Raw genomic sequence first — 20,469 nt, forward strand, 5'->3', positions numbered from 1 at the left:
TCTCCCCCAAATAAATACCAAACTTAGCTGCTTGCTACACATGGAGAATGACTATATACTTGGAGGTCAACAGAAGTAGGTCAGGGGTTATTCTCCCTAAGGGTTATCAGCCATCTAAGAGCAAGCAGACACCACTGTTTATCCCACAACAAGTAGGGCCCACTCCCTTCTGATAAGGAGAGTAAATTGTTTCTCCGAAGGAGAGCCCAGAGAGGCAAGCCCACCCAAGGGTGACCAAGGTTAGGCTGCCATATTGAATCTAGGGTCCGCCCATCTTGTCACATGTATACCTCTAGTCCCTCCCCTTTCTATCATGTGTACACCTCTAACTCATCCCCTTCCTGTCACACATATGCCTATTGTACTGACCCTTCCTGTGACGTGTGGTTACCTGTAATCAAGCCCCCCTAGATATAAGCCTTGGTTAGCAATAAACGTGGTCTCCATCGCACCTTACCATAGCCCACGCTGTGCGTGGACCTGGCTGGTAAGATCATGGCCATCCATGGCCATCCAGGAGGTGAGCATGATACCATGAAATGTGTTTGACTCCATTATTTTAATCTCTCTTCTTCCTCTCATGCCCTCTATGACTTTATTATAATCTTTATATATCTTAACCATACAATTGTACTTACTGAACCCGTGATTAGTTGTGGGGGGCCGGCCTTTCCTCCCACAAATTCTTGCTCATCTAATATCTTTTGAAATAGTTGAATATCAACCAGTTCTTTTGGGTATGATGACTGTATATTTCTTCCTTCCTTCCTGTGTTATTCAATATTTTACTTACTGAAGCTTTCACTATTGGAAACGCAAGGCTTGTTATTCTTCTTCAGTCTCTTTGCTTGGAATGTGCTGAGCTCGAGCGTGTTCTTCCTTTTGAGGTTTCTAACTCTAGGTCTTTGCACATTTCTTTGAAATCCTTTGTCTTCTGGAGCTGCCCTTTGAAATTTTTTATTCAGCTCTTTTTCTTCATAATTTCTTCCATTTGCTTTCAAAAGTAAGTTTCAGGATTTCTCCTAGTATCCACTTTGATGTTTTCTTTCTTTCTGGTCTTTTTAATGACCTTTTGTTCTCTTCATGTTTGATACTCTTCGTGTCATCCCACCACTGGTCAGGCCTTCTGTCACTGGTGTTCAATGAGTCAAATATTCTTGAGATAGTCTCTAACTTCAAATGGGATATACTTAAGGTTGTATTTTTGCTCGTATGGACTTGTTTTAATTTTCTTCAACTTCAATCTGATCTGAAAATATAAGTTCAATTTCTCTATTTTCATAAACAGCCCCTGTCCTAGTTTCAACTAATGATACAATCATCAATAATTATCCATCCATGTTAGTTGCATTTAAAAAAATCATTTTCAGAATAAAGATATTGGTAGAATTATTCAATTTATTAATCACTAGCTTTAGTAGTTGTGTTATAAATTTGAATAAAAGCTTTCTTAAATGGATTTACTTGTAGGCAAATAGAGATGACATACTGTCACATAGTACTTCAAGATGGGTCTTGAGATGTTCTTTTTGGATTCACTCACTCTCTCACTCTCACTCACTCACACTCACTCATTCACTCATTCACTCACTCTCACTCACTCACTCTAACGCACTCACTCTCTCACTCACTCTAACGCACTCACTCTCTCACTAACTCACTCACTCTCTCACTCACTCCTCTCACACTCACTCACTCTCACTCACTCTAACGCACTCACTCTCTCACTAACTAACTCATTCACTCACTAACTCAGTCTCACTCACTCACCCTCTCACTCACTCTCTCACTCACTCACTCACCAAAAAAAAGAAAAAAAAGAGATGTTCTTTCTGATGATGAATGTGACGATGACATTCCTCTTGGATTTGCCATTCCTGCCATAATAAACCATACCATTGTCTTATTGAAAATGGCCAAAATAAACCATACCATTGTCTTATTGAAAATGGCCAAACCAGTCCATTTGAGCTCACGAATGCCTAGGATATGGATCTTTATGCATTCATTGCATTTCAATTTTGATGGCTGCCCATTTTCATCTATTTATACCTCATACATTCCACACTTCAATTATTAATAGGTATTTGAAGCTATTTGTTCTCTTTTTGAGTTGTGTCCCATTGCAAATGAAGGCCTGGAAAACTGGATTCCATCCATATCACTATGATGGACTCTACTTTGAAAGGGTCATTCTTCCTCGGTCGTAGTTTGAGTGCTGAGGGGCTAGTATTCGATTTGGAAATCTTCACTGCTATTTGTAAGGTTTTCCATGTCTAATCCCTCCAAAGTGGCTAGCCTATTTCTTCTTCATAGTCTGCTTTTAGTCTGGAAGCTCCGCTGAAACCTGTTCACCCTGGGTGACCCTGCTGTTATTTGAAATGTCAATGACTTAGCAGCAAGCAAGGCACCATTGTATGACAAATTTACAAAAAGTTGTGGCTAAATTCATGTAGAACTAGTAAATTTTCTTTGAGCTACATGATCATCTAGAGAGAAAATGCTAAGGAGCCTACGAAATGTACTATTTCTAAAATTACTCAGAACTAGTAGATTCCCACAGATTCCTTAGCATTTTCTGTATAGATGATGATGTAAACCAATGGCCACTTGATGTGTAGATTCTTAACAGCGGGTTCACAGACAGTTATGAATAGTGTGTTGCTATTGGTTGCCAACCAAAGTCATGGTGATCCTATGTTTGTAAAGGAAAACTGCTCCATAGAGTTTTCAGTTGTGACATTCCAGAAGTAAATCTCTAGGCCTACCCTTCCAGGCACCCCTGGTGGGCTCAAACCACCAACATTTCAGCTAGTACTTGAGAATTTAACCCCATCGGTGTTAACCAGGGATTCCTGATACTAGTACTAATTTACTGGTGATATATGTCAAAGCTCCACAGTTAAACAAGGCGAGGCTAAAAGCCAAACCCAACTCATTGCTATTGAGTCTATTATCATCCATAGCGACCCCATAGGACCAGGAAGAAGTACCCAATGGAGCTTCTTAGGCTTTACAAAAACAGACTGCCACATCTCCTGTTTAGCCACTGGGAGGTGGGATGGGATGGATTTGAACCACCGCTCTTTTGCTTAGCCGTCATGAGCATTTGACTCGTGAAGTCAGGCTAGTGACTGCAAATTCAAAAGGAACACTTCCTTTGTGCTACCAAGATCATAGTCCAAGGCACGCAGACCTGTTGGACCTTTTCCTAAACCAAGAGGTAGTTTTCCTTAGTCCACATGTCATGGAAAGAGCACCCTTGGGAAAGCATTGACTTGATTCATGGATCTTAGTTCCAGCTTCTTAGCTCAGGTCAAGGCCTTGCTTATTAAGATAAAAGAACTGTCTTCCAACCTTGCCCCAGAAATGTTAGCCTCACTTGGCTTCACTTCCTTTTTATGCCTCTGGCTCTTGGAGGCATCTCTCGGGGATCAGTTATCCATTGCTGCATAACCACACTGACTTTTCAAACTAGTAACCATCAGGTCCATTCTGACTCATGGAAGTGCCATGTGCTGTGGAGCAGCACTGTGCTCCGTGGTCAGGTCTTCTCCTGAGGTGCCTCTGGGAGAGTTCAAATGGACAACCTTTCTGTTAGCAGTCAAGCACTTAAGTATTTGTCCCATCAGGGACTCCTTGATGCAAAACAACAATGCTAAAGCGTAATGACTGCATTCAGCAATGCTTTGTTACTTTGCATAGTTCTGTGGGTTGATTGGGGGATTTCTCTGTTATTCTTCCATGGGAGTGTTGAGACATCTGCATTGAGCTGTGAGGTCAACTGAGCCTAAAGGTCCACGAAAGCTAGACTCACAGGTCTGGTTATCAGTGCTAGGTGTTGGTGGGAGAACCGCAGTTCTCTACATGCTCGTTGATGTGGCAACCTCAGGACAGCTTTCCAGACACCTGCCAGAGGAAAACCGTAAGGTTTCTTAAGACACCCCCCCCTCCAAAGTCATCCAATGTGCTTTTGACACATTCTTTTGTTACAAGGGCAGTCCAGGTTTAAATGGTGTTGAACAACGCTATCTCTTACAAAGAGCAGCAAAGTTGCATTAGAAATAGACATGCATGCTTAAGACGGGGGATTTGTGCGGTGCATCTACTCCACCTGCTTTCTTGCTAGCAGAGCTCTGCCTTTAAAACCATATCTGTCATATATCACCCAACGCTTCTAGATGCTTTGGAGGGAGGCTTTTCCGATGATCTAGTTCACAGTCTTACCAGAGACACAAGTCCTCCTTATTACCTATGGCATATACTCAAGTGTGGTGTTTAGAAACGAAGAAAGGAAGGCTGAAAGTAAGCACTGTGCCAGGAACACAGAAGGATTTCTTTGAGGGAAATCTGGAGAACAGTTCAGGAAGATGATGATTGGAAGTCCTAGTTAAATGTGTGAAAAGCATGAATTAGCTAGGAGGCTGATGTGGGGGTGGGGTTGACTTTGAGCGAAAGAAAGAAGAAAAGTACAAAACCAAAGAAGAAATATATAAAAGAAGCAGAAAGCCAACCAAGAAAAAGTCTCAGTCTCCCCAGCAAGGAAATTCCTGCAAGAAGGCTCTGTCTCTTTTCTCAAGCAGGGCTAGGGAATGGGGATCAATATATATGTCTTTGTTTACATATAACCCAAACCAAAGCTGGAGTTACAGATCACAGCTATTAGTTCAGTGCTTTGGAGGGAGAAGGTGGGAAAGCCAGAGTTGCTAAGGCAGTCATTCTCTGGAATTCTCCAGACATCAGTGAATACCCTTTCCTACCTACCCATCTCTTTCTCAAAGGACAGCTCCTGTATCGGAGGTTGATGATGCAGAACTCAGCCAGTCTGCTCCCGTTCCAGGTTCTAATTACTCATCTGTAGGTGCTAGACCCATCATGAGGCCAACACAAAGGGTCGCACAAGTATTTAGCTGCTCTTTGCACTTTCATCAAAACTGAAAGAATATGAAAGAACATATAAGGGGGAACCCAAAATACCCAGAATTGCGCTGGGTGCAGTAGAGCTTTCGTAGTGTGCGTTTCTCCCACTAGGCGAGCATCAAGCCACTCCCTCTGAGTTAGTGCACCCAGTGGCGTCACCTGGGAAGGTTCTCTCTGGTCGTAGTGAATTTTTTCATGAAAGCTCTTTCACTTGAACCTCGTTTTTTTGTTATGGCTAATTTAAGAGAACAGCATGCGGCTGTGAAATTTTGTTTCCTGCTCAGGAAAAAAAGCCACAGAAACTGTTGTGATGTTGAACACAGCTTACTAGGACAGCACTATGGGAAAAACTCAAGTGTACACAGGTTTTCTCATTTAAAAAATGGTGAATGGTTGATTGATGACAAACCTTGTTTAGGACAGCCATCAACTTTCCGAACAGATGAAAATGTCAAGTCATAGTGCATTTGGAGTTTGTTCCACCAGGTCAGACTGTTAATCAATCTTTCTATTTAGATATTTTGAACAGATTGCGTAACAGTGTGCGGCAAAAAAGGTTTGATTTGTGGCAGACAGAGACAATGCACCTACTCGTACAGCCATCTCAGTGTGCAAGTTTTGGGCAAAAAACAAACAAACAGCATACTTCTCTTGCCCCACACACCTTACTCACCTGACCTCGCTCCATGTGACTTCTTTTGTTTCCATGAATGAAGAGGGACATAAAAGGACAGCAATTTGATAACATAGAAGAGGCGAAGAATAAAATGAGGGAGGTGCTGTCAGCCATTCAAATATAAGAGTTTGAAAATGTTTCCAAGAATGGAATCACAGATTTTACACATGTATGAAGTGTAATGGAGCATACTTTGAAGGTGATTCTGTGGTTTTATGTAAAATTTAAATACATAGCTTTGAAAATAAATTCTTATTTCGGGGAGGTCCTCATATTCTTGCTTCTACACTTCAGTAATGTAGGAAAGCCAGTGGACTAAGTTCCCCATATTTCTTACATGAGAATATTCATAGATAAAACCTGGGAATGACCCAAAAGTCCATCAACATGTAAACAGATAAATACATTTAGATACATCTTTACAAAGGAAAAAAGCAACAAACACCTCCACATACACCCAGTGGCATGGATGAGATTTTTTTTTTCAATAACACTGAGTTTAAAAAGCCTTACAAAATCGCTTCTCGGCCTTTCGGCTAAGATCAAGTGTAAAAAGCCTTACAAAAAAGAAAATAGTTTAAAAATAGTTTTAAAACAGACTAAATGAATATGTAGAGTTTATTTCCACTTTCCCACTGCTAATGACATGCTGACAAGCCCTAGTGGCATAGTGGCTATGCTTTGGCCTGTTAACAACAAGATCAGTAGTTCGAAAGCACCAGCTGGTCTGAGGGAGACCACTGGGGCTTTCTACTCCCATTAAGAGTTACAGTTTAGGAAACTCACAAGGGCAGTTCTACCTTGTGCTATAGGTTCACTATGGATCAGCATCAACTCTATAGTAGTAAGTTTATTTTATTTCATTATTTATTTGGTCTTCTTATGACATGCTGGCTATAATGGCAGTTTTTAGGGGCGAATGGGTCTTGTAAGTCAACACATAACTTCTGCCTCAGACCTTTTGCTCATGTTATTCCCTCTGACTAGGATGGATATTCTTTCCTTCCTTAAAATCTGGATTACCCCTCCTAAATCTTTGGTTTTTAGGTTTACAAAAATAAATAATTATTGATATGATTCTTTGTTAGGGACCTGCTTCTACCTTGAGTAGATTATGATGCCTGGGACTATATCTACATATGCACTGTTCTGTTCCAGCCCATAGCAACATTCACGAAAATCTGGGTGCAGTAAAGTGAAATTACTGGGTGTGGTTCCTCTACCCACAGAGTTTCTAAGTCCCATTAGAATGACTGGGTGGGAGCATGCAAATAAGATGTGAAGCTGGACCGGCCCCCATCAGATCCAAACTAACTCTCTCTCTCTCTCTCTCTCTCTCTCTCACTTTATCTCTCTCTCTCTCTCTCTCTCTCTCTCTCTCACACACACACACACACACACACACACACACACACACTAGAAGTATCTGTTACAGAGGACAACACTAAACCTACAGATCGGAGAAGGGGCCAGCCTGCCATGCACATACAGAAGCAAATCAAGCAGGAAAAAGGGAGAGTGAGGGACTAGACCCCATAGTGGTACACCAACCCCTGAAGAGGACGTCCCTGCACAGAACTGATAAGGCACAAAGAGGACTGGAGAGCAGACAATAGCTTGAGACACGATGTCCCCTTGCTGGAGCATATGACGACGACGACAGTGGATAATACTTGGGAAACACGGTCGGGAGTGAGTTCAGTCTGACCAAGCCCACAGTGGGACAAACCAAGAAGAGACCATAACAGATCAGCAACAGGAGCAAAGCCAAGCCACAAAACCCCTGAGGAGTCCCCAAAATAGACTTCAGGCTAGCAGAAGCAGTTCCCAGAACCTGCCCCCGCGCCCCCAGGACCAGTGTGGAGATAGTCATAAAGGTCAGCAGACAGACCTGGAATTATCTGTGCTTTTTATTTTTTATCTAGGTTTTTTTTGTTCTTTTTTTATTCAGTACTTTTCCTTTATGTTTTGTCTCTGTTATTGTTGTTTTGACTACCAATACAAGATAGGCATGGGAAGAAACCAGAGGAGAAAGCAAGGAGACCAAAGGTTCCAGAGGGATGTGGGGGGAGGAGGAGATGGAGGAAAGGAGTGGAGAGCAAACAATGCCATAGAGAGGGGGACAAGTAGGGAATTAAAAGCAGCAACAAGGAGGACAGAGAGAACCTGGTGTTCTTGGTGCAACGGCAATCTAGCTGATAGGAATGACTAAGAGGCAAAAGAAGGACAAGCGTGACGGTAGGGGAGGAGGAAGGTAAAACAAAACAGGAAAGATCTAGGAAGCAAAGCTATGGATAAAGGTGTAAACATAGGTGTGCATTTATGTAAATATATTAACTCATAAAAATAGAGATATTGGCCTATGTATATATAGTTATATGGCAATAAATTGAGGAAGTGGATGGACTTTGGGCCTCTGCTCAAGCCCTCCCTCAATGCAAGAACACTTTGTTCTAACAACCTGGCATTCTGTGATCCTCAGCCTCCCAGCATGACTGCTGAAGACAAAATGGGTGCATACGCAAATGTGGTGAAGAAAGCTGATGGTGCCTAGCTATCAAAAGATATAGCATTTGGGGTCTTAAAAGCTTGAAGATAAACCAGCAGTCATCTAGCAGAGAAGCAATAAGCCCACATGGAAGAAGCACACCAGCCTGTGGGATCATGAGGTGTCAACGGAGTTAGGTATCAGGCACCAGAAGGCCCAAAATAAATAAATAAATTCATATCCTTGAGAATGAGGTGGGGTCAGAGCAGAGACCCAAAATCCTTTTGTAGACAAAAGGACATTCCCTCACAGAAGTGTCACCATGAGGGAATAAGTCACCTAGGGTGCAGTATAGCACTGATGAAACGCACAGTATTCCTCTGGTTCCTTGAGGCTTCCTCACCCCCCACTATCATGACCTCAGTCCTGCCTTTCAGTTCTGGCTAGACTGGAGCCTGTACACTGGTACAGATAAGAGCTCACAACACAGGGAATCCAGAGGTCAGATAAAACCCTCCGTAACAGAAATGGGAGTAGTGTTACCAGGAAGAAGGGGGAACCAGTAGCTATGATTGACAAAGAGCACTCCCCCACTTCCAGGGGGAAGAACAACAGAAACCATGGAGGAAGGGAGACAGTGCTCAGTGTAAGATATGAAAACAATAATAATTTATCAAGGGGTCACAAGGGGGGAGGGGAAAAAGAGGAGCTGATACCAAGGACTGGAATAGAAAGTAAATATTTAGAAAATGATGATGACAACATATGTACAAATATGCTTGATACAATTGATGTATAGAGTGTTATAAGAACTGTAAGAGGCTCCAATAAAATGATTTTTTTAAAAAGATGTAAAGGACTCTATAGAAGGGATTGGTCAGTTTTACCATTCCTCTGGGGATAAAGTGAGCCATCACAGAAGCAGGATGAGAGAGAATCCCATGACCACGTAAAAAGAAGAGCCAGCAGTGACGTGCATGGAGAGGCAACCGAGAAGCAGCGACGAGACTATGAGATGGAACCGTGGGCTTCCTGGTCGGCAGAATAAGTGAAGCTGAATGTCTTTGGGCAGGAGGCTGGTTTGCAGAGTGGGTTGTCCTCTGGGCATTTATCAGCACAAAAGGAGCTTCATAATACTTTCCCAAACCAGACAAAGCCAAAGGGCCGTGTGCTTTCTCGAGAGACGGACGTGCCTGATAACATGGCTGAGAAGAAGCACTACCGTGGACTGCATCCCTATAACATCCTCTTCTCTTGACTTGTTGCAACCTGTTAACTGCTCTAATAAACCCCCATGATCATGAATCTTGTGAGTTCTCTGTGATGATTACTGACAAATATTGAATTATATGACAGGGAGGATAGACCCATAAGAGGGAGAAGAGGAAATCCAGGGTGGAGCGTAGAATAGAATCAGGCAGAAGGGATTGATGAGTGGTTTGAACTGTTGAGTTCAGAGTTGATGGTCTGAAAGGTAAATCCCCACCTAATTTACAACTTAAAAAATTCCTCAGAAGAAGAAGAAGGAGCAACCTATTTTCAAGAATCCATAAGGTACTCATGAGGAGAAAGTTTGTCATAAGAGAGACAGAATTGATGTGCTTGACTCAGTAACGAAACACGCATCCACCCAAACAGAAAGCTAACTTCATTGCTGGCACGTGGATTCAAACTCATAGCCACCCAGTGTGACAGAGTCGAAGCGCCTTATAGTTTCCATGGCTGTACTCTTTACGAAGGCAGACTGCCTCATCTTTCTCCTGTGGAGGGCTTGATGGATTCAAAGACCTCGTCTTTCAGTTGTTAGATAAGCAGTTAATTAACCACAATGTCACTGGGATGTCTACAGCCAAGTCTTCCGTGAAACATGCCTCATTCTTTGTTAATGTAGGTCAAGGGTTGCATTATGAGTAATTACTAAAATACCTAGCTCATTGAAACAACTTGTAAGTTATCAGGCCCAGGGAAACTTTGTTGGAAAACTTACCTAAATTCCACTCCAGAACTTCTAAGGACCACAAAGCCAGAATGACATTCTTGAAGTGTTCAACAATTCCAGTTGCCTGAATAATAAAAAACCCCTGATCTTACTTGTGTAGCTTCAAGTCCAAATATAATAAGAAACTGTCTATTTTCACTCATGTTTATAATTGCAATGCAAAAGTAAAGCAAAGATCTTTTAAAACACCTTTCTAAAAGACAGTATAACAGTCTCCCATTACTCTTGGGGCTCAGCCTAAGTCAATCCATTGCAGAGTTGGGCAAATGCTGGGGTAAAGAAAGTAGTAGATTCTGTATTTGTTACACTTTTAAAATAATATTGATGTTATTATTAAACAAATATATTTAATAACATATAATAAAATAACATTTAATAATAATAATATTCCATCTTATTGCAGAACCTGTTCCTCCAGTAGGAGTTCTGGTGGCATTGTGGATTACACCATGATCTGCTAGCCACAAGGTCAATGGTTCAAACCTACCTGGCACTCCTTAGGAGAATGATGAGGCTGTCTACTCCTGTAAAGATTTAAATCTTAGAAACCTGAAGGGGCAGCTCTACTCTGTCCTATAATGTAGCTATTAGTTAGAATCAACTCTGGCAGTGAGAGAGTGAGAATGTGAGTGAGTCCTTCTATATCTAGAGTAGAGTTAAAGATAATAGCAATCAAATCTAGTATTATCGGTTTATAACCAACAAAGTATCTCCTTCTCCTTCCTTCTTTCCATAGAGGAGTGAGATATGCCACTTGACAAATTTACTGGTTCTTTTCTAATTAAACACAGAACTATGCCCTGAATAGGGAAGGCAGGTGTGGTACAATCCCATGTTAAACAACCTTATTATTAGCCAGTTAGGCATGGATACTGTTTTAGGGTAGGCTTTCTAAAGAAGCAAAACTAGTAAAGCTTACGTATGTATACACATGTATATATGCACATGTATGTATGCACAAGTGTCTACAGAAAGGTTTATATAAAGGAAATGGCCCACACCGTTGTAGAGGCAGTCAAGTATCCTGGAAACAGGTCACATTTTAGAGACAATCTCGCTATAAGGAATCAGTGGATTAGGTTATATATTGGGCTGCTCACCATATGGTCAGCAGTTCAAAATCACAAGGCATTCCTTGGAAGAAAGATGAGGCTTTCTATTCCCATAAAGATGTATAGTCTCAGATATCCATAGGAACAATTCCACCCTGTCCTATAGGATTGCTATGAATCGGAATCTACTCAATGGCAGTGAGTTGGGATTTGGAGTTTTTCAATGGCTATACCATGAAGTCCTGGTAGTGTAGTGGTTACACATTTGGCTGCTAACCACAAAGAAAGCAATTTGTTCCACTAGCTGCTCCATGGGGGAAAGATAATTCTTTCTGCTCCAGAAAAGATGTACAGTTTCAGAAACCCAAAGGAGCAGTTCCATCCAGTCCTATGCTGGGTGCGTCTCTCTAGAAATTGACTCAATGGTAATGAGTTTTTGGTAACCCCAAACCACCAAGAATCCTGGCCCAGTCAAGTTGGCACAAAACCTTAGGTATCACTTACAAATGATCGGGAAATCTTTCTATTGAATTAATCACATATTTACTGCTTCCTTGTAGATGCCATATTCACAGAAATACTGTGATGAATACTTTGATGCTAATATTTTAAAAATCATTTTATTGGGGGTTCATACAATTCTTATCGCAATCTATGCATACATCCATTGTGTCAAGCACATTTGTACATATGTTGCCATTATCATTCTCAAAACATTTGCTTTCTACTTGAGCCCTTGGTATCAGCTCCTAATTTTTCCCCTCCTTCCCTGCTCCCTCCTCCTTCAAGAACCCTTGATAATTTATAAATTATTATCATTTTGTCATATCTTACATTGTCTGACGTCTCCCTTCACCCACTTTTCTGTTGTCTGTCCCCCAGAGAGGAGGTTATCTGTAGATCCTTGTAATCGGTTCCCCCTTTATACCCCACCTTCGTGCCACCCTCCCGGTATCTGTACCAGTGTACATCCTCTGGTCTAGATGGATTTGTAAGGTAGAATTGGGATCATGCTAGTGGAGTCGAGGAAGCATTTAAGAACTAGAGGGAAGTTCCATGTTTCATCGTTGTTACACTGCACCCTGACTGGCCCATCTCCTCCCTGCGGCCCTTCTGTTAGGGGATGGCCAGTTACCTGCAGATGGGCTTTGGGTCCCCACACTGCACTCCCCCTCATTCACAATGATGTGATTTTTTGTTCTTTGATGCCTGATACCTGATCCCATCGACACCTCATGTGTCGATTCACAATTATATGGTTTTTGGTTTGATGCTAATATTTCAATGCATTTCTATTCTTATACACACACGTGCAGGATGAAATGGAATGAAAATATCATGAAATTCAATAAGACAAAGAGAGATTATCCAGTTTAAAAATGGGCAGAGGACATGACCAGACACTTCACCAAAAGAGACATTCAGGTAGTCAACAAGCCTATGAATAACTGCTCATGATCATTAGCCCTTTGAGCAATGTAAATCAAAACAACGAGATATCATCTCACCTCAGCATTCGTAGCAAAGTTAAAAACAACAAATACTGATGAGGGTGTGGAGAGACCGGAACTCTCATAAACTACAGGTAGAACTTAAAATTGTGCAACCACTGTGAAAAACAGTATAAGGTTTTTTTAGAAAGTTAGAAATTCTTCTACTTAATGTACGAGTGAGTGAGTGATTTCTCATATGTACTAGAGAAATGAAAGTTATGATAAAAATAAATATATGCACACCACGTCCATAGCAGCACTATTTACAATAACAGAAAGACAGAAACAAAACAACCTAAGTGCCCATCAATGGAAGAATGGATAAACATACACACAGTGGACAAGAGAGCAACGTTAAAGAATAATAGTGAACCTGAAAAATACCCCATAATGTGGATGAACCCAGAGGACATTGTGCTGAGTGAAATTAGTCAAAATCAAAAGGAAAACTATTGCAGGAAATCACTGCTGTAAAACAATCAAGAAAAAGTCTTCACACTAAGAGAAACAGTATTGAATAGTTACTAGGGTAGGGGAGAAAGGAGGGGACGTTTGGGCCAGAATGTAGACATATGTTAACTAGGGTGAAAAGGAAGGCAATCGGCAATAAGAGGGAGAACCGCAGAAATGATGGAGTCAGGGGAAGCACTGAGAGGCAGACAAGGGTTAAAAGCAATAGAGGTAACTGTTTTTATGGATACAGTCCTGCAGTAACGGTGATCACGGATAGACATACAGGCTGAAGGGGTGTGCGGAGGAGGGTAGAAGTATATGCAGATATATTTGTCTATTGTTGCTTCAAATACTTCCATAAATGTGGTAGAGCATATAAGGGGCATATAGGCTTGACAGAGGATTTTGTATGTGTATTTACCTTTGCTGCAATTATATACAGGACCATGGGTTCAGGACCATGGTCTTCAGGTCTACCTAGTCAACTGGCACAACATAGTCTATCAAGACAATGCTCTACACCCTACTTGGTGAGTAGCAACTGGAATCTTAAGAGTTTGTGAGCAGCCATCGAAGGTGCAGCTCTTGGTCTCTCCCCATGAGGGGTAAATGAGAGTGAAAACAATCAGACATTGCTGCAGTGGATTCATGAACTACGCAAACATCAGTCTCCAAGTCGCTGAGACCAGAGCAACCAGGTGGTGGTGACCTGATACCATTACCAACTGCTCTCAAAGGGATCCCATCAAATTGTCCTGGACAGAGTGGGAGAAAAATATAGGAAAAACTGAAATAATAATTAAAAGACCAGTTTACTAGTGGAATAGAGACGGGTGGCATCCCCATGATTATAGCCCTTAGTTGCCCTTCAGGTCTGGAAGTGAGCTTACCCCATGGCTCAATTTTCAGCCAAACAATGGGCAGGTCTTTATAAGGGGAATGTAGGTCGGGGTGTCTAGAGAAGGGGTTTGCAAACTGCAGCTCTCAAGCTGTGTTATACAGCTCTTTCAGTAGGTGCATGTGACTCTGAAGCAAAATTGAAAAAACATTTTTTAAAGAGTAATAAACAGATAACAGTGATTTCATTTGTTTGTAAAGATGTATTTATGGTTCTCAAATAATTTTCAAACTGTTCTGAGGGACTGAGGTAAGTAGTTTATTGTGCCAACCTGGCCGATAAACACGTGTGGGGTTAATTGAAGGGCGGAGGGATAAGTGGCTCGGTGAGCCTCGCCTTTCTAGATAGCGGGTCTCTTGCTTTCTGATGGTCGCACCAGGGTGCAGCTGCCTTGGCAGTTCCCTGCTTCAGCTTGCAAGGCTCACTTCCTGCAAGACATCCCCAAGGAGAAGCCACATGGACCTACCCCATTCAGGGTAGGTCCAGCCCTGGGTGCTGGAGCAGCCGTGTGGAGACCCCTGCCAGTGCTGAGATGCTTACACATTCATTGAGTTGGCTTTCCTCTTGCAGTTGGTGTCATTTCGTGTGTTTTGTGAAATGGAGGAGGACTTTGTGGATTGCTGTTGGACATATGAGTTAATGGGTTAATGTTGGACTTGTGGGCTTGGGCAGCACTGGGTTGGGATGTTTTCATGATACACACTTACCCATTATATAAAACTCTCTCTTATACATAAGTTTTGTGGATCTGTTTCTCTAAGTACCCAGACTAGCACAGGGACAGAATTGGATCATCCGTCTCAAAAGTTTGCCAACCCCTGTTCTAGAGAAACAATTCCAGGGACACTTATCTATGTATAAGAAAGAGCTTTATATTAACAACTAATGTTTTATCAAAAGAAGGCATCCAATCCCAGTCCAATGCAAGTTCACATGTTTGATGCAAGCCAAGGCAGACTGGTAACACAGAAGCGTGAAGCAGGAAAATCACAAGCCAGTGGGTGTACAGTCTTGTGGATGCAAGGTCAGTGGAGTATGGCAGGATGCCAGCAGCTGTCATGATTGGGCAGCCCACGTGGGGCTTCCCCTAGAGGCAGAGTCCCAGCAAGCAGGACGGCAAAACGACAGGGAGAAGGATCCAGTTTCTTCTTATAAGAAGGCCACCCCCCAAAGAAGGCATCACCAAGCGGGGGACCTGATTGACAGGCTGGTTGGTCTGTGCCCTTACACTTTCATAAAAATTCAAGTTGACATAAAATCATCTAACAACCACAGGGGACAATAGTGCTGAAGAGGTAAACATTCCCTAGAATAACCAACCATTTGTGATCAAAAGGGCAGCCTTTACCCAAGGAGAAAGTTCAGAAGGGCCAGGAAAGGAGAAATATAAATAAGAGAGACAGGGAGAAAGTGGGATTAGTACACTGTGGGGCCTGCCAGAATGGCATGAAACAAAATGTACATGAATTGTTGAATGGGAAACTGGTGTGCTCTAAATCTTCACCCAGTTCACGATAAGGAGTTAGAATAAGTTAATTATTTAGAGGACAGGAAAAGAAATAAAAGATGATATTTTCCCACACACTTTTGAAGCCCCGTCATTTACCTGTATGTAGATGTGTTGAACGTGTTATTGTTGGCCATTGGAGTTAGACTAAGAGATTCTAGGTTGGGCTAGGCTGGTCTCTAAGGTCATTGGAGAAGGAGCCCTTGTGGTGCAATGGTAAGGGGCTGACTGATAACCAAAAGGGCAGTCGGTTGAACCCTTCAGCCACTCCCCTGGAGAGAAGTCCTGGCCATTTATTACCATAAAGTTTACAGTCTAGGAAATTCAAGAGGCAGTTTCTAGTCTGTCATATAAGGTCACGATGAGTTGAAATCTACTTAATGGCACACAACTACCACATCAAGGCCAAGTACTGTTCCAGCACTTGTGTGTATCAGTCAACACAATAAGCAAAGATCCCTGATTCCAGTTAGTGTCAGATCTCAGAGTCACACATGAATAAGGTTTGCAAAACCTTTCTCTCTCTTCATGTTAGCTGATGAACTCTTACATTAATGGAAGTTCTTCATCCAAGTCCACTGAGCTGCCCAACAGAGAAATAACACTCTTTCCTTCAGTTAGAATTTAGACTACTTTTTAAAATATTATAAATAAATCATTTTATTGGGGGCTCTTATAGCTCTTATAACAATCCATACATCAATTATATCAAGCACATTTGTACATTTGTTGCCATCATCACTTTCAAAATATTTTCTTTCTGTTTGAGCCCTTGGTATCAGCTCCTTTTCCCACTCCCTTCCTCCCCCCGCACCCCCTCATAACCCCCTGGTAAATTATAAATTATTGTTTTCATATCTTACACCAACCACTGTCTCCCTTCGTCCACATTACTGTTGTTCATCCCCCTGGGTGGGAGGGGGGCGGGATTATACATCATTGTAGTCTGTTCCCCATTTCTCTCCCTTCCCCCTGCACTTTCCCCTTACCCTCCTGGTATCACCACTCCCCTTGCTGTTCCTGAGGGGGTTATCTGTCCTGGAGTCCATGTGTTGAGAGCTCTTATCTGTGCCAGTGTACATGCTCCATACTAGTCAGATCTGTAAGGTAGAACTGGGATCATCATGGGGTGGGGGCGGGGGAAGCATTAAAGAATGTTGTGTGTTCCTTCCGTGCTGCGCTGCCCCCGGCTGAGAACTTAGACTACTTTTCTTCTCTCTCTGTGACGCCTACACCTTTCCCTCCAGATCCCGCCTCTTCTTCTGCACCTTTGACACTGGCCATCCATCACACAACTTTTGATCACTTTGGAAGAGGCCGGGGGGTATCAAAGTCTTCTTTTGAAGTGCAAGCCACCAGCTTTTCACAGCTCAAGGACCGTCTTCCTTCTGGTACGGATACTTGGAAAGACCTCTGTCTTTCCCTCTATCTTCAGTCCGTGTCATATGTCCTTTCTCTTCCCTAAAACATGTGCCATGACCTAATGGGCGCAAACAGCATCTGTCCTGCTGATCTCGCATGGTCGAGCAATGGAGCTGCAGAAGGAAACACCGTGTGGTCCAGCGGCATCTTCACAGTGGTCCTTACGTTTGGCCCATTGGTACTGCACTGTGTCGATGTATCTTGTTGAGTGCGTCCTCTAATTTAGAAACAGCATTAGAACTTGGCCTCAAATGTTAAGAGGCAGGTCCACAGGTGGCAGGTCTGCCCCTTCCAGGCCGAGTGTCACCCTTGTTGGAAAGAGGTCTGACTTGAATGGGCTCCTGGATGATGACCGAAGTACTTAGGCACTTTCTTTTCTAGATCTCTTCTCATAAAACCCGAGAAAGCTATCTGCAACCCCTTACAAACAACACCCACACAAGCTAGCGATTCCATAGATACAGCTCTCAGTTATTTCAGAGGAGCCAGAATTCCACAGAGTTACGTGTTCAACTCATACTCAGGTATCAGTGAAGAGTAAAGCATATTTAAAACATAGGAAAGTAAGGAATAATATTTGAGAGGCATTTTAATTACAATAGATTTTTCTGGTCAACTTGGAACTGAGCAAAAACTCCTTCCTTCTGTTTATTGTTGGAAATACTTTTAACATGTATTCATCTCCCATTAGTAAGTAAAGTAAACCACGCAAACAAAATATAAATAAGTGGAGTTGCTTATAGAGATAGTTTATGTTTCATTCTATGAAAAGTGGTACTGTGATACACACTTTATCTCATGGTTATCTCAAGTTGGCTCAGACCCATAGCAACCCTATGCACAGCAGAATGAAACACTGCCTGGACCCGCGTCGGCTTCACCTTGTTCCTGGGCTTGAGCCCACTGTGGGAGCCATCGCGTCCAATCATCTCATGGAGGGCCTTCCTCTCCTTCACCGCCCCTCTACTTTGCCAAGCATGGTGTCCCACTCCAGGGCCTGGTCTCTCCTGACAACATGATGTCCAAATGATGTCAGGCAAAGTCTTGTCATCCTTGCTTCTAAGGAGCATTTGGCCATACTTCTTCCAAGACAGACTTGTTGGTCCCTTTTGTAGTCCACACCAGCACCACAATCCAAATGAATCGATTCCTCATTGGTCTTCCTTTTTTTAATTTCATGTCCAACTTTCACATGCATGAAAGTCAGGGGCACCTTAGTCCTCAAAGTAAATAGCCTTGCTTTTCACTTACTCTAAAGAGCTCTGGTGAAGCAAATTTACCCAATGGAATGAGTCTTTTGATCTCTTGCCTGCTGTTCTGTGAGCATCAATTGTGGGTCCAAGCACAGGTGACCGTGATGTTACCTATGGGTCCAATTGTGAGGAGTTGGGTTTTCTTTACATTGAGTGGCAGTCCTTATTGAAGGCTGCAATCCTTGCTCTTCATCAGCAAGTGCTTCAAGACCTCCTCACTTTCAGGAAGCAAGGTTGTATCCTCTGCATATCTCAGTCTGTTATTAAGTCTGAGTGTCTTCTGATCTGCGGGACCCATCCTCTGGTACTCTATCTGACAATGTTCTGTTCCCAATGTAGTAGGCCTTCAGTATCGGAGAACGTTTCCATGCTGTGTATAAGGTGTTCAGTGTCTATGTCCTCCCAAGTGGGAGCTGATTCTTTCTTCATAGTGTATTCTTATTCTAGAAGCTCCACTGAAAACTGCTTACTTTGCGTGACCCTGTTGGCATTTGAAATACCACCACTGTGGTGGCTTGCGTGTTGCTGTGAGGCTGGAAGCTAAGTCCCTGGTATTTCAACGGCCAGCAGGGTCACCTAAAGTTTTTAATCTCATTAGGATATATTAGATATTATTTATTAAAATGCAAATAATGTATTAAAATTTTAAGATTAAATAAGTTGACATTCTGAAAACCCTATTAAATAAATAACTCTTGTATTAGTGGAGAGGGTTGGTTTTTTTTTTTCTCTCTCCCCAAATTGATGGTTGCATTGGGAACTGTGTGCATGAACATGTGTGTGTGCTTGTAAACATGAATACAAATCCCATTGCTTTGGTACTACTTTTACAGAGATAATCTTTTGGTACAGATATTGTAGAGTATCTGTTTGGTCCATGGTTCAATGATCCTCTCATTCTAGGTCATTGGCCTCCCAATTCTTTCCAGTTGCTCACCTAGAGTTATGCTTTAGACTTGACTTTGTCCACTTGGCCTTAGTTGATTGGACTAGACATGAGCACATGGGATGGTAAGCCATGTGAAATATATACAATGGGTGTACAATTAGTCTTTTTGCCTTGCAACAAGTATAATGCATAAATAAATTATTTAATCTGATTGACAATACACCGTGCTATGGGGAAATGTAAAAAGAATTACGTATGCTATCCTTGGCTTTTGGAATTTAGACTAAGATAGCCTAGTTTAGTCTGGGCTGGTCTCAAAGATAAAAGATGTGAACTGATAAGAGGAGGGGTAGCTCTCCTCTGCATGCCATGAGGACAGAAAAGCAAAGACAGAGTCTCTTCAAAGGACAATCACTGAAGCAGATGCTCAGAGGAAATAGACAACATTCCTGACGGCTTTACAGTTCTTAGCTCTATTCTATTCCTGAGGTATAACATTAATTTTGCTCTTGAGGAATCTATGGGATACCCTCTGAACTCATGATATATTTTTTCTTTCTTTTTTTTTAAATTAAGAGATCATTTCATTGGTGGCTCTTACAGCTCTTATAATTTTGTACATCAATTGCATCAAACATGTTTGTACATCTGTTGCCATCATTGTTTTCTAAACATTTACTTTCTATTCGAGCCCCTGGTATCAGCTCCTCTTTTTTCCCTCCCTCCCCACCTCCTACCCTCATGACCCTTGATAAATTATTATTATTTTCATATCTTACACCCACTGCTGGCTCCCTTCCCCCATGGTTTCTGTTGTTCTTCCCCTGGGGGGACGGGTGGGGGGAGGGTGTGGCTATATGTCGATCATTGCGATTGGTTTACCCTTTCTCCCCTCTTCTCTCCACCTTCCCCCTACCCATCTGGTATAGCTACTCCCATTCCTGTTCCTGAATTCCATGTGTCATGAGCTCTTATCTATTATCTGTACCTACGTGCATGCTACGGTCTAGCCTGCAGTGAAAGATTGGACTGGGGTCATGATAGTGGGGGATGAGGAAGCTTCAAGTAACCAAAGAAATATTGTGTGGCTCATCGGTGCTATACTGCACCCTGGTTGACGCCTCCCTTCCTTGTGACCCTTCTGTGATGGGACATCCCATAGTCCACAGATGGGTTTTGGGTCACTGCTCTGACCCACCTCGTTCTCAACAATATGGTTTTTTTGGTTTGTTTGTTTGTGGTCTTCTGATGCCTGCTCCCGGGTCCCTCAACACCTCATGATCGCACTGGCTGGTGTGCTTCTTCCATGTGGGCTTGTTGCTTCTCTGCCAGATGGCCACTTGTTTAACATCAAGCCTTTAAGACCCCAGATGCTGTATCTTTTGATAGCCAGGCATTATCCGCTTTCTTCACCACATT

The sequence above is a fragment of the Tenrec ecaudatus genome, chromosome 3, assembly GCF_050624435.1.
Source record: "Tenrec ecaudatus isolate mTenEca1 chromosome 3, mTenEca1.hap1, whole genome shotgun sequence".
Lineage (NCBI taxonomy): Eukaryota > Metazoa > Chordata > Mammalia > Afrosoricida > Tenrecidae > Tenrec > Tenrec ecaudatus.